The sequence below is a fragment of the Zonotrichia albicollis genome, chromosome 1, assembly GCF_047830755.1.
Source record: "Zonotrichia albicollis isolate bZonAlb1 chromosome 1, bZonAlb1.hap1, whole genome shotgun sequence".
NCBI lineage: Eukaryota > Metazoa > Chordata > Aves > Passeriformes > Passerellidae > Zonotrichia > Zonotrichia albicollis.
In genome coordinates, this window is record NC_133819.1 from 28,972,239 (window position 1) to 28,985,876 (window position 13,638).

At 35.5% G+C, this 13,638-nt stretch overlaps 1 protein-coding gene across 2 annotated transcripts in view; it reads right to left on the bottom strand.

The window, feature by feature from the left end:
- DGKB (diacylglycerol kinase beta) overlaps positions 1-13,638 on the bottom strand; it is a 389,837-nt gene that overhangs the window by 347,697 nt on the left and 28,502 nt on the right. The window lies entirely within an intron of this gene.

A 13,638-nucleotide genomic window follows, 5' to 3' on the forward strand; every position in this document is an offset into this window, starting at 1 on the left:
TATAGCTTGATTATAAAAAAATAAAAGGGCAAGAGCAAAATATTGTACATTTTTACTAAAAATAGTCATATTCTTTGCAATTGAGAAAATTCAGGCTTGTGCATGGAAAACCCTCTCATTAGCAAACTCTTTTATGATTTTCACAGTCAAAAAAAACAAATTATACCCTGTGTGCCAGGCTAAAACTGTCACTCTGCAGTTACAATTTTGACAATGGCTATTGAAATGGTATATAATAAATACTATTTTTTTTTGCAGGGAAAAGATTTAACCATATTAAGTAAAAGGAGTGCAAACTGATGTTCTATGCGGCATGGATTAGCAGTATTTCTCTTTGTCTTGTTCTCCTCGTACTTTGAATAAAGAGGAATATTTGCTTACAGGGCAGAAGAGAAGGTTGTCAACCATTAGAAATTTCAGACAGGAATTACAGCTATGATAAATTATCTTTTTTTTTTTTTTTAATCAGGTTGAGGGTTCTTTATTCAGTTAAAAAAAACCCCAAAGAAACAGCTATAATTTAAAGTAGTGAACTAATATCCCTTTCTACCATTATAATTATATTTCTCCCCAGCTGTAAATTTGCAAGATCAATGAGATGAAAGATAACAGCATCTCAAAAAAGGCCATGAATTATATTCTTCCCAGCTACTTAAAATAGAAACGTTAACATATATTTCAACAAGAAAATTAAACCTTAGTTTGCAGAAAGGGCAGTCTGAATCTCAGAACAATAATTATATTAGGACATGGTGTTGAAGAACATATGAAGTGTCTAAAGCTCTACTACAGCAAATAAAATCCAAAGGAAAGTATTGCTCAAATTATCTGTGCAATGCTTGTACAGGCTCTGCATCTTCACTGATTTAGGCACGTGCTCAGCACTGGCACAAATGCTTACAGATACATCTACTGTGACTTAGCACTCTTAAAGCTCCATATGGTGAAGTAGGTGGCAGGATAAATTTCTTGAGCAGAAGTCTGTATGATAAGAAATTTATTCTTACATGAATCTTTGCATAATGGAGTAAAACACTTTCTGCTGCGTTGTTATTGCAGAAGATTTTTTTTTAATTACACACAGGTACACAGAAGCTATTTCTTAATTTATTCTTAAAATCAAACTAACATGCTCAATAAATTGATGAGAGATTAGAAATTGAAATAACAAAAGCATTGAAAAGGGTAAGGGGACATGGAAACACACAACAAAAAATTTTTGCTCCTTAGAACAAGCTCCTATGAAAATTCACCTTCAACAAGATTCATGGGATCTGATCTTTGGAGAATAAATAAGCCTCAGGGTAATGAAAGTCGCATCAGTTCAAGGTTTACCTTCCACCCTTTCATTTATTCCTTTTTTTCCTCCCACATTCCCCCTCAACCTTGCCTCAATTCTCCAGAATTTCAATTGGAAGAACAGGGCTGGCAAAGCTGAGCTGAGGCTGCACAGAATCTGATTAAATGTCTATACACACATAATGCAATAAACCCACAACTGGAAAAACCTGCAAATGCGTGATTGCCAACCACCTAATTTCTGGACGAAGTGTAAATAATGTATTCAAAACCCAATTACTAATATTTCACATGTTAAAAGAAGCTGTCCTATGTTTAGCTCCTCAGTCTTATAAATCTTGATTCATAGATGTTGTACAAATCCCTCCTTAATGTAACCCACTTAAACTCAGCATAACCCATTTAAGGACAGATCTAGATGCTAAAGGCCTTCTGGGACTTTAGTTTGCAGCTTAAAAAGGAATACAAAATTGACAGTATAAAATAAGAAAAGAACACTTAGACAATGCACTTGTCTGTAAATAGATTTTTCTATGGTGCTATTTGATTTCTATTTGGAGGACAAACACCACAATACTGGCTACAATACCAGTTCTCCATACATAAATATTGGCTTCAGAAGCCTGGTTTCATTTTTTTTTAATGGTCCAGAACTAAATACAACAGCTGCTATTTAGCAAACATAAAATCATCACATGTCTGATAAAAATAACATACTTATTAATGTTGCATTGCAATAGATTTGTTGATATTGTTGTTTGTTTCGAATGACTATGCAGTGCTGGAAAACGGAAAAATGATGAAAAGCTGGAATAAAATTTTCCCCGAGAGGAAAACCCAGGGGTTTTCAGTTTCCCACTGTAGACAGGCAAAGCCTCATGCTCCAAGGCTACACATGCCAAGTTATAAAACTAGAGCTCCTGGGAATCAGAGCAAGCAGTTCCAGAGGTATTGGAAAATGGCCTCTCTATGGCTCACTTTTGGGGTGCAGACAGCAGTGTCAAGGGCTGAGAAAGACCTTTGGTGCATTCCCAAGTGAAGGGATAGAAGCATTTTTTGCACTAGTCAAGTCCATCTTGTGAATAGTTGGGACGTATAAATTATCATAAATAAATTCAGAGATGTGCTGAGAATCTTAATTTTAATTTTATACAAACATGGATCCTGTGTTCTTGCATATTTTCCATGAATATAATCAAATAGTAGCCTGGAAACTACTTCTGAAAATGAGAACTGGAAACCAGTTTGCATGAATTTGTTAAGCTAGGTTGCACTAACACTAACTGTAATAAAATTTTAAATTAGGGTCTTGCCACTAAAGATTTGCTTTCCCTTGCTTTTCCAGCTGATGCTACCATACCCAAGAAAGCTTTTAAAATACATGAAATATATAGCCAAAGAAATATATAAACATCCCCTTAAGATCAATCTTCCACCCCAGAAAAAATAAATTAAAAAAAGTAACGTAAAACAATTCCCTGTGGGATTGTGAAGAATTTTGCTACAAGAATAAGGCTGAGAATGACATATTTGCCCTTCCCTAATGGTAGCCTACGTGACATTGTTCTGCACGGCATTTATTTTTTTGACATATTTTGAGACTTAAAGTTATTTTTAAAACTTGAATATGTGGAAATTAATAAGAAAATGCTCTCTTCAGTGAAGGCAGCTTCATCAACAGAACTACAATTTTTTGTAACCTTGTTTTTTGAAAAACAATTAGAGTGCATGCATTACTACTCCGAGTGTATATTCTGCTTAAAAGAATTTTGATGGGTATCATTTCACACCATTTCCATAGCTAAAGTTGAACTTGAAAGCAGTGGAACAGATTTTGGCATTACTATAACGCATTTGTAAATGAGGAGTCTGCCAAAGTAATTGGAGTTTTATTTTCATGGATGACTCATTACTTAGCTGAAAGCAGCTTGGGTAGCAAACATGTTTTCCAAAATTTCATCTGAGAATATCAGAGATGATTTTTTCAAGCATCTTCAAAATTATTTGTTCTGACAACTACTTTTGTGATTGATTTTAACTTGTTAAATCAGATGGTAAAAGTCTACTCATTTTAACAATTCCTGAACTACTTCAGACTTCCTAAAAGGCTTAGGATGACAGTTATTGTGGGATGCCAAACATCATAAAAACTACGTGTCAGAGCTAGAAAAGTTAAGAGACTTCTAATGGTTTTTTTATAAGTGTTTCAGATGCATTTCTGAATACTCTTATAAATTAAAAAGCTAAGATGAAAGCAGAGGATTTTATCTATAATCATTTATTTCATAGTTATCTTGTGCCTTCACGATGGCTGCAGCTAGATTTCTTTAATTTGAAACAAAAGTAAATTAAAACAAAAGAAAGTAGCAGCTGTCCATCTGTGAAAAAACCTTTGCCTCCAGCAACACTCAAGTATAATAATTTACTCCTCCTTAGGCTAAAGTTAAGATAAACCAGCTTCTAACTGAAGGGCAATTTGATGCTTCTAATCAGGCAAGTTCAAAAACCTATCTTTTTATTTAACCAAAAGCCTTGTTTCATAGATTTTGCCTAAAAAAATCAGGTTCCATTTATGCCAGCTTTCAAAATGAGAAGATATCTTTGGATGACTAAGATATCGTATATAATCTCAGGTCCTTCCCTCTTCTTATTAAACTTGGTTTGGTAAACTACTGTAAAACTGAAATATTTCTTAGCCTTTCAATAATTAATTGCATCATATTCTCTTTCAAAATCAATATTTTGTTCTATCAGAAATTGCTGTAGCATATGCCAGTGAAATAAAACATTTTGAGAATGCTTATCAAGAAATGTCTCTTGAGATTTTCTTGGACTGTTTCAATGCCATTCCAGTGTACTTTTGCAAGCTCTAAACTTAGCCTCAAGGAGGTGTTTTTGTTGTTTTATTCCCATTCCTTGATATATTTTGTAGAGACAGTAAAGTCTTCAAAATCACTGCAAGCTGTTTTAATCAAGATCTGTCATTTAATGGCTGAAGATAAGAGCTCTTAATTTAAATTTTATTTCCTGTTCTCTGAATGATGAAAACAAAATATAATTTGTAAATGCATTTGGTAATAGATACTTTTGCACTCAAAATTATTTAATTTTGTTCCCACTAAACTTCATGCAGGTTTTGCCGTCTTCTAGACCAGGAAGGGATTTTGGTAGATTCTTACTGCATATTCTTCCCTTGTGTTTTACAGGGTACCATGAAGGCATGCTGAGGCTGTGCCAGGAACACCTCAAATACTTCACAGCCAGATAACTCTGAACCTGAAGTCTTTTATGTGTAACACAAGCACTGGTCTACTCAGAACTCATAGGCACATCACTAGAATAGAGTACTACTATTATTTTAATAAAAGAGGAGAAAAGTCTTAGAAGCTTCTTAAAAAATACCATGGAATCATAGAATGGTTTAGTTGGAAGGGACCTTAAAGATCACTTCATCTCAAATCCTCTGCCATGGGCAGACACACCTTTCACCAGACCAGGTTGCCTGAAGCCCCATCCATCCTGGCCTTGAACACTGCCAGGGATGAGGCATCCACAACTCTGGGCAAAACTCCTCCTGTTCCAGTGCCTCACCACCCTCACAGGAAAGAATTTCCTTTTAATACCTAATCAATATCTAATCTAAATCTGCTTTCCTTCATCTCAAGGCCATTCCCCCTGGTTCTGTTGCTATATGCCCTTTTGAAATCCCTCCCCATCAGGACAGTGGTTTTTCAGGTACTGTGAGGCTGTTCCAAGGTCTTCCTGGAACCTTCTCTTCTCCAGGCTGAAGAACCCAAACTCTCTCAGGCTGAATCATAGGAGAAGTGCTCCAGCCATTAAAGTTGAAAGAATAACCTGAACAATATGAACAATTTAAAAACACCCTCAGATTAAGAGGTATGGTGGGGTTGGGTAAGTAAAACATGGTCAAAAATTCAAGGAGTTTTACAAAGAGTGAGATCTAATTCATACAAGTAAAACTGAGAACTGGGCAGCGTCCCAAATGTGTGGATACACTATTTAAGTGACACTATTCTAAAAAGTCATGGAGAGGTTGCCAGTAGAAGTCCACAGAGATACTGTTAAGCACTCTCATAAAGGGCTCAGTAGTAAGATGATAATGTGGTTGGTGATAATAAATTAGTCGTGATTGTAAAGAGAAAAACTTATTGCAAGGAATTGCAAAAGTACCTGAAAAATAATGAATGAATTAGCAAAACAAACAAATGAAAAAACACACACACAAAAAAAGAGAGATTTTACAGTTAAACATTAGGACGCACACTGAGAAATTCATCGTAGAAAACATACAATATAATAATAATTTGTCACCTGATTAGGAAAAAAGGGAAGCTACCAACTTATTAGTGGAAATTTCTGTTTCATTTTTCATTCAAAAGGGACGGCTCAGCTAAGTAATACCAAGTTACAGGCTACTGGAACCAATTCAGGAATGAAGGTTAGCATTTATCTTTCCTCTGAGAATAGGGAGGACAGCAGGATCAAAAGATGTAAACAGCTGTGCTTAAATTTGAAAAAATAGAATAGAAGGATCCAGAGAATAACAATCAGTCTAATTTCAATTCTCACACAATATATGGAATAGTTGTCTTTAGGTAAAGACTACAGACAATCTAGAACAGATATCCACTTGGCAAGAGAAAACATCTACCATCTACTTCCTCACAGTGACCAGGACTTACTGATAGGTGGAAGGAGTAGATATAATACATGTTAATTGCCTTAAAGCATTTGCCAGTTTTATGTACCATATTCATAAATAAACTAAGAATTAAATAATCTGGATTATACTACTGTAAGTGCAGTGCACCATGAATGTGAAGCTAAAATTAGAGCAGCTACTGCCTGTCAGGCTGGAAGGAAATACTGAGTGGGATTTCACAGGGCCTGTCCTGGATCCAGTATTACTCAATATTTTCATTAAGGATCTGGATGATGGAATAGAGAGTACATTTATTAAATTTGCAGACAATACTAAGCTGAAAGCATCTGCAAGCACTTTACTGAATAGGATTTGAATTGAAAGTAACCTTGACAAATTGAAAAAGTAGTCTAAAATTAAAGAAAAAAAAAAAAAAAAAAGAGAGAAAAAGATTCAATTCAATCAAGTACAAAGTATCACACATAGGAATAATCTCCAGCTGGGAAAAACACAAGAGGAGGAACAAATGACTGTGCATCAGATTTAAAGAGGGTAATGTACCATAGAGACACCAAGAGTCAAGAACATTTACTATATATGCAGAGCCATTTGATATAGGAAATGTGGACTAATCTTATTTGACATGAGTGCATCTCGGTCTCAACAATAGCCATGGTCAAAGCAGCCTGTTTAGATAAAATGCTGCATGAATTTTAGCTACATCAGAAATTTTAATGGGAAATAACAAAGGACATCATCTTGCCCTTTGGACTGCTGGAAAAATTAGAACTAGTATTTGCCTCACAGAGTGTAGAAATTGAAAGCATGGCATTCTTTGCAATGTTTTGTGCCAATTGATTTGAAAGTTACAGCACTGCTATATCTTCAGGTGGGAGAAGTATGCAAACAGAATTGAAGGTGCTGAACAATACCTACAAAATGGTTGACCAAAAATATTGCAGTTTTTGATTAAGCACCCTGGGGAATTCTCTACCAAGCTATACACAAAAGACATATTTGAATAATGGAAGTTATCTTCCAATTTTTTTAGGAAGGTGGGGGTTTTTATTTATTTTCCCAAATGAGAGTCTGCATCCATAATATGCCTTTTTAATGCTATGTGTATTATACAGCTAACTCATACAAACCCCATATATTGTTAATATTTATAGATTCATAGGCACAATAGCTTTCCTTTTCTATTACCCTTTGTACAATATAGCTTCAGCAGATCTACTTCATCTACAGGATGGGGAATAAATAGCTGCATTCAAGGATTCAGAGAGCATAATGAATTTGGAAGAGGAATCAAAACCAGAATACTGTAACATATGTAAGCAGAATCTGTGTAGGACACGTGCAGTAATTATCCTATGCAATGTTCACCAACATTTTTTACAGTTATCACTGTGCCTATTTTCACAAGTCTATTAAATGCATTCAAGATAGAATAGTCATGTTTCCAGTCTTTTAGTCGTGTTTCCAATCTTCGGAACCTGACTGACCGGAAATTATATTCACAGGCAAAAATAATTAGACATAAAACTAATAAGTTTTCAGAATATTTCTGGAAGATTTGTTATTTTTATGCATCATCTAAAGATCTGTTGAAATAATCAGAAGAAATAAAAACTCCTTGCATCCCTATCATTAGGAAATTTAAAGTATCCTTTATTTATTTCTACTTAATCCTGCTTGGGGAATGAAATTAGAAAAAATAAATACACACTTAAAAATCAGTGATTTTTGATGTACAGCCTCTGCTGTGGAATGTGAGGAAGCCTAGAGTTCAGTCCATCAATTATGTGTATTATCATGTATAGTGAGTAATGGAAGGCAGGTTCCAGTAAGCGGTTATCCATTGACGCTGGATGAAGCTGCTATTTTACTCCAGTTGATTCGGGAGCCATTATAGTCATAATTTGAAATTAATTACACCATCCACGTTTGTATGACTGTCAAGTCTTTTCCTTAATTCTGGCTCCCTATGGAGTTATGGATTCAGTCAGAAGGCAATAGAGAAGTGTGGAGCAAATACCGTGTTCTAAAAACCAGCAAACAGCAAAGCATGCATAATACTGGATAAATAACGTCAGCCACCTTTGGAAAATGTAGTGCTTTTAATGGAATGAGTCTAGTAGTAAAGCCCAACTCAGTATGGAAATATCTGAATTCAATTTTAATGAAAATCATATTAATTTGAAAGGAAGACGAGGAAGTGTCCTATATTCTAAAAAGCTCCTGTTGATTTTAATTGTGATAGTAAATCAGAAAATTCATGGCTTTCTGATGCTACCCAAAAAAGGAAAGAGAAAATAGTTCAGAAACAAGATTTTCTTGTCTAGTAGAAAATGCGGTGAGAGATACAAATCTTTCCAGAGCACTTAACTGTTGTCATTTATTAATTAGGGAAAATAATTTCATATATTAAATTATTTTATTTAACCATGCTGGTTAAAATATTATATATTTGATATATTTGCATTTTTATAAAACTAAACACCTATCACCTGCTACAGAGAGGCATCACTGCAAATTCTATTATTCATGCTCATTTAATAAAATAAATTAAAGAAAATTAGTGGAACATTCTATGAAGTACTGCTTTAATCTTCTAAACTTGTTGTCAGGCTGAGGCATAGTGACGCTAAAATTAATAATTATATATTCTAAGAATGACAGTAAAGGTCACCAAGCTCTGCTCATGGCAAAGAAACAGTTTTGTTTCTGCTCCTTTCTTGAGATACAGACTGAAATTAAAAGAGAAGGTATGAGACAATCAGGTCTTTTTCACAGTTATTCATACAGGTATGTGAAATTTGTCTTCAGCTTTCATACCAGATTTTAGACACACGTAATTTTTAATTGTTACAAGTAAGATACAAATAAGAGTTATGACAAATTGCCTCAGAAGTAGATAAATATAGGAAAGTCATAAACCAGCATATATCAGACATTTAATGTATCATCAGAGTGGAAGAAGCTGCTTTCTAAAGCAGAAGAACTAATATTAATGATTTTTTTAAGGAAGTGCCATTCTCCACTAGCATTTGATATTCTTCTGGAATATTTTATTCAAAGAATGCACAGAAAAGGACACTGGTTAAAAAAAAAAGAACCTCAGAACTTTTACAAGTCCTGTAAAGAATTCAGATGCAGGATAAGAGATATTCCTGTTTCAGTTACTTTCTGAATGACACTCATTATGAAGTCTTCCTACATAGAGGAGAGAGAGAGAAACCAAGCGGGATAAAATGTTGACATTTTCTTGGGGCTCTATCTGAAAACCCACTCTTTTTGAAATAATCTAACTTGGGCTTTGTTGTTCTTCCATGACCTTCTGCCCTCAAGCCATTCCAGGATGGAGGATTACCTGGAATACAAGATATTTCTAACGTGAGGGATTAGCATACTCTAACAGCTGACCTTTACCTATCAATTCATTAAATTTCTCTTAATCATCACAGTGCCTACAATAAAAATTATTCTTCTGTGTGTAAGTGAACTGAAGAAACAGCAGCTCCTGCCTTTCTGCCCAGATGTTAACATGATAAAATCTTTCATTTATTCATGGCAACAGTTATTCTTAGAATAGGCAAATAAGTTTGCAATGATTCCAAGTCACGATCAAATTCTCATATTTCTTTTTTTTAACTTTTTAAAAGTTACAATTGATACAACCCACTCACTGCCATTTACCTTCATTAATGATTCCAGCAACAGTGAATAACTAAAAATTATCTCCAAGCCAAAAGCAGCTGCCAAGGTTCAAAAGCACTAAAAATTATTTCGCTGGAACTTTTACGCCCAAACGTGGATTTAGAAGTTTGCCAAGAGTGAGCATCTTACTGTCTGCCAAACTGTCTGTATCGGTCAAAATGGATTGCTATTTGATATGCTAGCACACATGGGAACTAGAAACACACTTCAGAGAATTTATTAGCATCTTTACTGCCTATGCCTTGCCATAAGTATAGGCTTCACAAAGGAACATGCCATTTTCCACACTGTAGAGTATGGCGTGGTCATATTTAATGTTTCCCCAAAACCCCAGCAAGAATATAACCTCTGGAAACTGCCTCTTGGAAAGGATGATATAAAAAAATTTACAAGTCTTAACAAGAAAAGAAGAATGAAGCTGAAATACGTCTGGGTGCCATTTCCTTCCAGCAAAATCGTACCTCTCTAAAGCCATTGAAGCTGGTGTCATCAAAAGAAAATGTCACAGACTCTTAAAAGCAAAGGACGGACAATTCTACAGATTATTGGATCATGTCCTATTTATAGAAATCTAACCTTTTCAGCCCCAAAGAAAAGCAAACAGAAAAGTGGAGTCGTGTCATAGATCCAAGTCCCAAATTACAGTAATTTTGTACTGTTATTGTATTTTGCTAATCACAGAGACTCAGCAAAACACTAAGTGAGTCACGATTAGTATGAGCAGCCTTTCATGGCTGGTAAATACAACCACCATACTTAAATATTCCTAAAAAATAGAAAATGTGAACAAAAAAAATCTGAAAGGTTTTTTGCATTGTATGTACTTTTTTATCTTTGTACATCAACGACAATTTTTCAAATGAATTGTTTAAATTACAAGTGAGACTTTGGATAATAAGGGGGGGGAAGGGGAGGGGAAATTAGTAAATTGTGCAATTTCATAATCAACCAATTATAATAGCAAATTCATGCTCTAATTTCCAACTAATCTAGAAAAAAATCACAGACAAGACATGAAGTGCAAGATAAATAGCTGTAGGTCCAGGCACATGGTCAATCTGAATTCCATATGAATGAAAATGGAACCAGGTTATGCAGAAGAATAAAAAAAAATCCAGGAGGTGTAAACTTCTGCATAACCTAATTGCAACTGGCAGCAAAAACTCTGAAAACCTTTCCATACTTGGACCTACCATCAGCTGAAAGAAAAGTCAACTGATTTTGGTTCTGAATTCTTTCCAAGGCTTCAAAAGATAAATTATACTAGAAGATCTGTTTTTAATTGCCCAGCCAAAGTATGGAAAGAGACCTTCCGTACCTCAGAACAAGAATCTCCTCAAAAATAAAAAATAAGCTTTCACAGTTCTTCTCTATTGTCTTCCTAATCTTCAGCATAGTTCTTTAAATTAGCATTACATCTGTCTAAAAATAAAGTGGGAAGATTTGATATCTCCCTCCCACCCCAAAACTGAGTGCCGATTGCCACATGTCTGCAATTGCAAATAAATCACTACTATTTCAAACACTGAGAACTGGTTTTGAAATTCAGTCACTCCTACATTCCACCATATTATTGAAATTATCACCATATTCTATGGGCTCACAGCTGTAGCCCTTTGATAGCAAAAATAAGTGTCTTTAAATGAGTGCCTAAGACTCACCCCATATATTGAATTAAACCACTCTAAGGATAGTGCCAATCACCCCTAAATTTTAGGTGGAAAAGGGTTAGCTGTATGAAATGATCAAATCATGGCATAAGATTCTTCACAACAGTCTTACTAAACTAAATCTGTGATGAATCAAGGAAAACATGCTTCTGTTCTTAGTTCAGAACTAAATGTATGTATATATATATATTACTTTCTATTTCAGCAATTTAGTCTCCATTTCTCATAATTCAGTGGTGTCATCTCCAAATAAAGAATACATTTATTGGTTTGCTGAACCAAGATCTTCTGATTGCAGGACAGTTATGATTTCCAACACTGCCTGCTTGGCAGGAAGGAGAGCATGTGTGAGATAGAACAGCAGGTGCTGTAGGTGTTATGACACTGGGATTCTAGCCCTGGTCTCGTAAGAAAAGCAAAAACATAACAAATATAAAATTATTTTCAAGAAACTTGTAATCTTCAAATATTAAGAGTGGAACAGCTAGGATATCAAATACTGTCCTGGCACAGTCTGTTTTCAAAACTACTTTGGAAATTTCTTGTGTGGGGTTACTTACATGAGTCAACACTCTATGCAAAAAGAAAAACATATGGATTTTGATCTCCACACTGTCTACATTAAGAATATATCAGAAGCTAATTACAGTCTAGAGGAATTTATATTACCATCCTCAAATTGCCAAGAATTGATGCATGCAGTTCACTAAATCAACCTGGTTTCTCACTCAAAGACTGGAGAAGAACATTTTTCACATGGGGGAAAATGTTTGTGCGGGGAATTCCGGTGACACGAGTGAAACAGATCATGTGAGAAAGTTCTCACCAAAAAATAAGTTTATGAAAAAGTAGAATTAGGCAAATTTGTAACCCTTGAATTTGCTATTACAAACCAATGAAAAAGTGTTTGATACTGGCATGAGAAAACCTCACAACAGGGCCATCACATTTTAAGCATTGTTTAAATGGCCAATTTATGTTTAAAAAATCCTATACCAATCTAACTATTAGAAATTGTTTCCATCACTTGTCTGCATGATCTGAAGTTCATTCACTTGTAATTTTCCTCACAGTCCAAACTGCTTATTTAACCCTATCATTCAATCATTTAGATTCTTATGCACTGGAATAGCATTTAATGCATTTGAAATAAATGACATTATGATGTGTAAATTTGTATTGGTGATAAGAATCTTCAAAATCTGTCTGCAAACCTTCTTCCACAGTTAATGGTAGGATATATGTTGTATTCATATTGCTGTTACCATATTTCTGAAGTCCCGTACCTTCAGGGTGGTTTTCTCACAAGCAGTTCTTCACAGCAGTGCTGTTCCTGCTTCTTCATCAGTGCTCCTCCAAGGCTCTCCCTGACCGACCAACCCACCCCCTTTTATCTCAGTTATCTTCATTAGCCACAGCTGCAGCCCATTTAGAACAACTAGGATCAGGGCAAGGCCACTTGTACAATACATATATTTTACTAGGACTCCTACTATATTTCCCCCTTTTCTTTTACTTACAGGTATTCAAATACAATATAGATATTCAAGTACAATACATACATTTCCCCATGACTCAAAGGCCATATTTCACCACAGCTCCTTGCTCAAAGGCCATGTTTCTCACAGCTCCTGGCTGTTACAGCTCAACTCAAAGGCCACGTTTCTTCACAGCTCTCAGCTTTCCTATCTTCTATCGCCACTTGTTGTTATATTTCTAGAGTCCCAGGTCTCAGGCTGCCACAGCTCTCAGCTGTCCTAACTTCTATCACATCAGGGTCACCACTGGTTGTATTCATATTGCTGTTATCATAATTCTAAAGTCCGGTACCTTCAGGGTGGTTTTCTCACAAGCAGCTCTTCACAGCAGTGCTGTTCCTACTTCTTCATCAGGGCTCCTCCAAGGCTCTCCCTGACCGGCCAACCCGCCCCCTTTTATCCCAGTTATCCTCATTAGCCACAGCTGCTGCCCAATTTAGGGCATCACAGCTGCAGCCCATTTAGAACAACTAGGATAAGGGCAAGGCAACTAATACAATACATAGATTTTACTAGGACTCCTACTCTAGATATAAACAACAGCAGAGGCTCAGTTATCTGGCCTTTTCCAGGCTAGTATGAATTGTCCTCATGGGTTGCATTTTTGTCTTATTTGAGTACAGGGGAGGCTTTGGTAGCATGTTATAAACACCTAAACTTTTATCATGTGATATAAATCATGGCAATTTGCCCACAGAGGAAGGAGAGGAAGGATCTCAGACAGCCATTAAAACTCTTGCAACTATTC